The sequence below is a fragment of the Pseudoliparis swirei genome, chromosome 16 (assembly GCF_029220125.1).
Source record: "Pseudoliparis swirei isolate HS2019 ecotype Mariana Trench chromosome 16, NWPU_hadal_v1, whole genome shotgun sequence".
Taxonomy (NCBI): Eukaryota; Metazoa; Chordata; class Actinopteri; order Perciformes; family Liparidae; genus Pseudoliparis; species Pseudoliparis swirei.
Window position 1 is genome coordinate 15,215,087 of NC_079403.1, and position 6,147 is coordinate 15,221,233.

The following is a 6,147-nucleotide window of genomic DNA, read 5'->3' on the forward strand; positions in this document are numbered from 1 at the left end:
CAGAAAATTTTCATTCAGATTATAATCTCTCATGCATTCATGTAAAAGCAGGATTTTACTGCTGTAGTGCATTGAGCTGGAGATCTTCTTGTAAATATTTTGTATTACACTGCAGCTGATGATTACTTTCATTATGGATTTATTTGTTAATTGTTTGGTTTGTAAAAATGTTCATAAAAGTGAGAAATACTCTCTCAATGTTTGTCTAAACTGGTACAAAATTCCAAATTATTAAGAATAAATCAAAATGATTTGTATAATTAAAGAAACATATATTTTATAAACTTTTCATACATTTTGCAAGCAAAACCTATTATTTACAAAGCAACTATTGACTGAAGATGTTGAATAATTATAAGGTAATAAAAAGTAATACATTGTCCCTGTAAGTGGACCAGAAGCAGTTTTTGCCATGAAAAAATAAAATACAATTTTGTGTACAGTGCTTAAGTAAATGTGTATTTGTAACATTCCACCGCAACCTGACCTCAACTTAGTTCAACGTCTTTGTAAACAAAATGGAAACATTAACTTATTTTAATGTATTTCTCAAATCCTATTATGGAATTTGGTATTTGACAAACATTTTCGCACTGTCCCGTGTGTTTCCACGGGACTAGCGAGGCTTCACAGACATCAGAAGTGGCCTCCCCTCAGTTCAGCTCAACATGTGCTGAAGTGACACGGCTAGATCGCAGCTGGCAGCAAACATCCGCAGATTTCCAAAACCCCGACACTCCACATGTGTGCCGGCACATTCAAAACCTGCAGAAAGCAATTACTCTGAATTCAACAAGTTAGAAAAAACAACACGATGTCGACACGGAAAAACGAGAACCGTGAAGGTGGTCGCGATGGCGCTAATTTGAACAAAATGGATTCCTCGTGTTTTTCAGAAACACCACAGCCAGACGCCAGAGAGCCTCCCTGCTCGTCATCTCATTACGCAGACATACCGCTAATCACCCCTGAAGGTCAGCCTGCCTTGTTATAGCGGAGCAGCCATGCAGGACAACCTGCTGACAGGAATGTATGGAGGGCCGATTAAAAGCACATTACAGACAGAGTGGGAATCACAGAAGAGCCACTGCTGCTGGGACGACCCACTGATCCCATCACTGCCAACCCATTTAACGCCAGCTAATTACTCTGCAGCACACACTGTTTTGTGTTCACGGCCGAGACCAGTGGCCCTCTGCGGCCGCCATCTGGAGAGGCTCCAACATCTGAAGTACCAAACGGAGTACATGCTTGTCCCTCTAGAGGCCGCGGCGCGCTTTCTACGGCAGACAGGTTGATCCAGGTTGAAGACATTATATCCACGGAGGGGGGGAGTTCATTCAGCATGTGCGGTGATTATTTTTAGAGGCACTCTAGGAGCCCTGATTACGGCTGTTGGGCGGCTGACACAGTGCAGGCCATCTCACAGGTGTGTGAGTGGTTTTTTTTCTTCTGGTCAGGTCAGCTGGATCCAAGGACTCCAAGGAGCAAAGGCTCGGGGGGGGGGGGGAGAAGAATGTGATGGAGAGAAGGCAGGTTGAGTATTGAGGACAGAAGAGAGGCTGCAGGAAGGGTGGAGGACTTTTCATAACTGCATCGCAGCTATTCTACAACCTGTCCTTACTTTCTGGTTCATTCCGAATACAGATAGAAATACTCAAGCTGCTTTTACACTTTGTCTTTTTTTCCAGAGTAAACAAACAAGATGTAATATTTAATGAGGTTTAGAGATGCAGGTAAGTGGACTTTGTACAGAGGATAGCAGTTTCCCACCCATTTCCAGTTGTTGGGGTAAGCTAAGCTAACCGGCTGCTGGAGGTACTTTCATATTTTGCATTCGTCTATCTCTCTGCATGAAGCATAAGCATAATTCCCTGAACAGATCTTTTGAGACGCTCTCTGAATTTAATGAGATCCCTTATAAATTGCATAAGCGGTGTTAAAGCTGATTAGCACATTTGTCTTAACCCTTGTGTTGCCTTCGGGTCAATTTGACCCGATTCAATGTTTCACCCTCCTGTCGCCTTCGGGTCAATATGACCCGATTCAATGTTTAACCCTCCTGTTACCTTTATATTTACTAACATATTTTACCCTTGAGGTCAATATGACCCCAGCTATTAAAATCTCCAGAAAATGATTAGAATTAATATTGTTTTCCAAGTGTAAGTGTGAGGTACTTTATGTTTGTTTGTTGACTCCCGAAAGAACACCGACATTAAACATTGAATCGGGTCAAATTGACCCGAAGGCGACAGGAGGGTTAAATATTGAATCGGGTCAAAATGACCCGAAGGCAACACAAGGGTTAAATGAAGCACAGACGAAAAGAGGAAGAGGAAACGGAGAACCGAGAGGAAAACGACTGATCCCGAAGAGACAAAATGGCTCCACGAGACGTAAACCAAGTCCCAACTCTGTAGTAAATCAGAATAAGATCTGCTGAAATGAAAAGCTGGTCGCCCCCCATCCGTTCTATCTCTCCCCGTCGTCTCACCTTTCCCACAAGGAACGCCACTGGGAGAGGCCTCCAGCTCTCCGAGCAGACGCCTCGCTGTCTCCTGGTTCACCGCATTACGCACCTTGGGCCGGTTTATCGCCACGGTAACCGCGGATCCCCTGCGCTCCTTTGACCACAGTCTGTACCGCAACTAATGACAGAGAATGATAAAGATGCAGAGGCTGAAACCAATATGGCCCGCAACACTTAGAAAGAGGCCGACCCTGAGACCTGAGGGTTAACCTCCACAGTGGGACGGAATGTCAACCGTTCCTTGGGGACAGACTTCGCGACACAAACGGGGACAGACAGCGAAACAATGACAAAAGAGCTCTGGCATTGCCTCTCACTCTGGGTGTTTATAAGAGTGTGCGAGTGTGCCGTGGATTGAGGATTGAGGCTTGCGGCTGCAGCAGGTAGTTGACGTGACATTGTTTAGGTTCATCTCAGGGAATCCAGCTATCAACCACAGACCAGAGGCCACTGCTTCCAAGAGAAAACAGCCCGAAAAACAAACGGCTATTCTGGTCCGGACTGCAAAACCCAGTGAAGTGGAGTGATGCAAGACTGGATGTTCACAGTTGCACTTAACACTGAACACACAGTGAGCCAGCAGGGCAAAGCTGAATTAACATTATCATCACATTTCCATGGTGTCATTTCTCCGATGTTTATGCATTTAAAACAGGTTTTTAAATCAATTAAGAATAGCCCTAATTTGATAATTCAATAAAAAATGTGTCAACAGTTTTGATGATTGAGTATTCTTTACGCTAACTTACATTAATTATAAAAATGTAAATAGGAGCAACCTCAATCAACAATTGGCCTTTTTCATTGCACATTTTCACATTTCAATGAAGGAGAACCACAGGTGCAACTAAAAACATTAATAATGCCTGCATACCATTTAGGTTTATCATTTTAGTGTTTCCAGTTTTCATTACACCTTGTGCTTATTCTGTTATGACCCGACAACATGCACGTTGCGTAAAAGGTCAGAAACTAAAGTGTGAAAAGCATCTTGGTTGTGAGCAGACAGGAACGTTACCCTCCCACATGTCTGATTATCAGACTGTGGACACTTGTGCTGTGTTGACTCTAAATGATGTCCTGCTTTGAAGAAGTCAAGTTGAGTGTGATGCAGAGTAAATGTGTAATGCCTCTGCTGCCCCCTACAGGCAGACGTAAGTTAGTGCAGTCGTCTTAATAACACCGACTCTCCTTTATGGAGGACTCAAAATGACTTAACCACTTAAGCCCCATTGCCCCACCTGTGGGGCAGATTTGATGTTTTGTTCTAAACTGTCTATAATATTATATTATAAAGCAAGCATATATTGATGTGTTGTACATCAAATTAAAAGACAACTGGGGGGCTAGTAGTCAGTGAGCCATTTAAAACACAACAAAAACTGACTGAAAAAAAAAAATAAAATATCATAATAATAATTTTTTTTGTCGGTCTCCTCAGAACGTTTCCGTAGCCGTTTCATAGCTTATGTTTTGTTGCAAAGAAGAAGAGAGAGATGTCCAAAGAAAAGAGGACTTCTCTTCTAAATATCTTTAAATATCTTTACAGACACCAAAGTATCAAGTATATAGGAGAGATAAGAGAAATATTAATCAAATCTTTACATTCACAGCTTTCAACAAGCAAATTCAACATCTTTTGAAGAAAAAGAAGTTTCCAACTCTTTCCCCCCCTTGGGCTGGCTGTGTGTGTGTATGTGAGTGTAAAAAACCAGGTTTACTTTTGGGAAGGGGAATAATCAGCAGTTGTCAAGTCACGAAGTTCAATTTCAGCGGATTCATTTCAAATATCAAATATGGCGACGCCTTTCTGTCTGTCAGCTCACAGTGTCTTCAATCTTGTCTTTCTTGGTACCAATCGATTCTATTGGCTCAATCCAATGACGTGTCGTTCTTTTTCTTCGGCGGAATTCCCCCGGCGGAGACCGGGCGCATGCAAAGCTTGAACAAACAGCTTGTGACAGCACGCAAACGCACCACACCACTTTTGCACACACGCACAGCACTTTTTTCTTTGATTTTTTATTTATGATTTTGATGTTAATGATGTTGATGTGATGTATTACATTGATCAAAACAAAAGTGAAAAAAATGGTTTGGTACATGAGAAAAGTCAAAGAACACAGATGGTGCTTCAATGTGCCCAAATGCAAATTTTAGAGACTTAAATTTTCTCTCTTTCTTCTATTCTTCTAAATTTTCTCTTCTTTATCTTTTTTTTGTTTTCTGGAGTCAAACTTTGTCACAAGTCTAAGTTTTATTATATTATGTTTGATTTTAGGCCTTGCTGTTTGATCCATCAGGATATATTCATCCTGAATTTGCTTTTCTAAAAAAGAAATGAAACTTCTATCTATGAATAATCTTAACATATATATACCATAAATATATATGCTATATACTATTTACACATATATTATTATAACACCATCTGAATTAAAGCTCATTGTGTTCCCTTTAGCTACACACCTTTAGTTTGGTAGCACTTTTGGCTTTTTAAAAACCTGGTAAACCTTTTGGAAAACAGAGTTAAGTATAAATAAATAAATACATAAATGCAAGAATAAATATAGGAATAAATAAATAAATGCTTAAATAAATGCTTAAATGAATAAATAAATGCTTAAATAAATGTATAAATAAATAAATAAATATAGGAATTAATAAATATAAGTTATAAATCAACAGGACATCATTAAATAAATATATCTTTACATTTCTGTATTTCTTCATTTATTTATTTATCTATTTATGTGTCCACACGTATTTCTTCATTTATTGATGTGTGACATTTACGTGTGCGTATATTCAAATGAGCTGGGGCGGTCCGAACCTCTGTCTGAAGCATGATTGGTCACAGGAGTGTGATGCACCTGGTGTGTTGTCCTCTACTACTTCTGCCTGGCACATGAAGCTGAAGTTGGTTCGCTCAGCTAACCGTTAGCAGAAGTTAGCCTAGATAGCTTTTTTACTTCAGCCGTTTATCATTTCCAAGTACACTGAGTACAGACTCGTGTTTTCTTGGAGTCTGGTCTTGGGAGTCCGGACTCTCGAGGACGCAGGACGGTCTTTCTGGTTTTGTGACGTCACCACATCAACTGTTCTTGCTCATGAATTTACTCCAATTATTCACTGTAAAATACTTTACAGTGGAGTAGAATGTGTTGCGGTGTTCACTGTTGTTTGGCGTAGGCTACGAATAAACTGTAATAACTAAACAACGTCTCGTAGCTTTCCTGACCCAGGGTCGCTACAATATGAAGTTATGAATCTTAACCAGTGGCGTCCCTACGCTAAAAAAACCCCGGATATTTTTTAATTAGCCCCGAATGTTAATTTCAAAAAACAAAAACAAAGATTTGGCACACAAGTGGTTAACACCTCCAGGTCGCACGTGACGTCATTCACCCAAAACAGCGGATTCGCTGCTTCACTCCTCTGGGCTAAGCCCAGCGCCGCCGCTCCCTGCATCGCTCTGCGGTGATACGCGCCGACACATCCGTGCACACTCACTAGAAAAACTTATTAGCACCCCACCCGGCGCCCGGAGCTCAGAGGTCCCGCGAGCAGGACCTCAAATCTCCGTCGCATATCATTATTAGGCTGAATCTCGA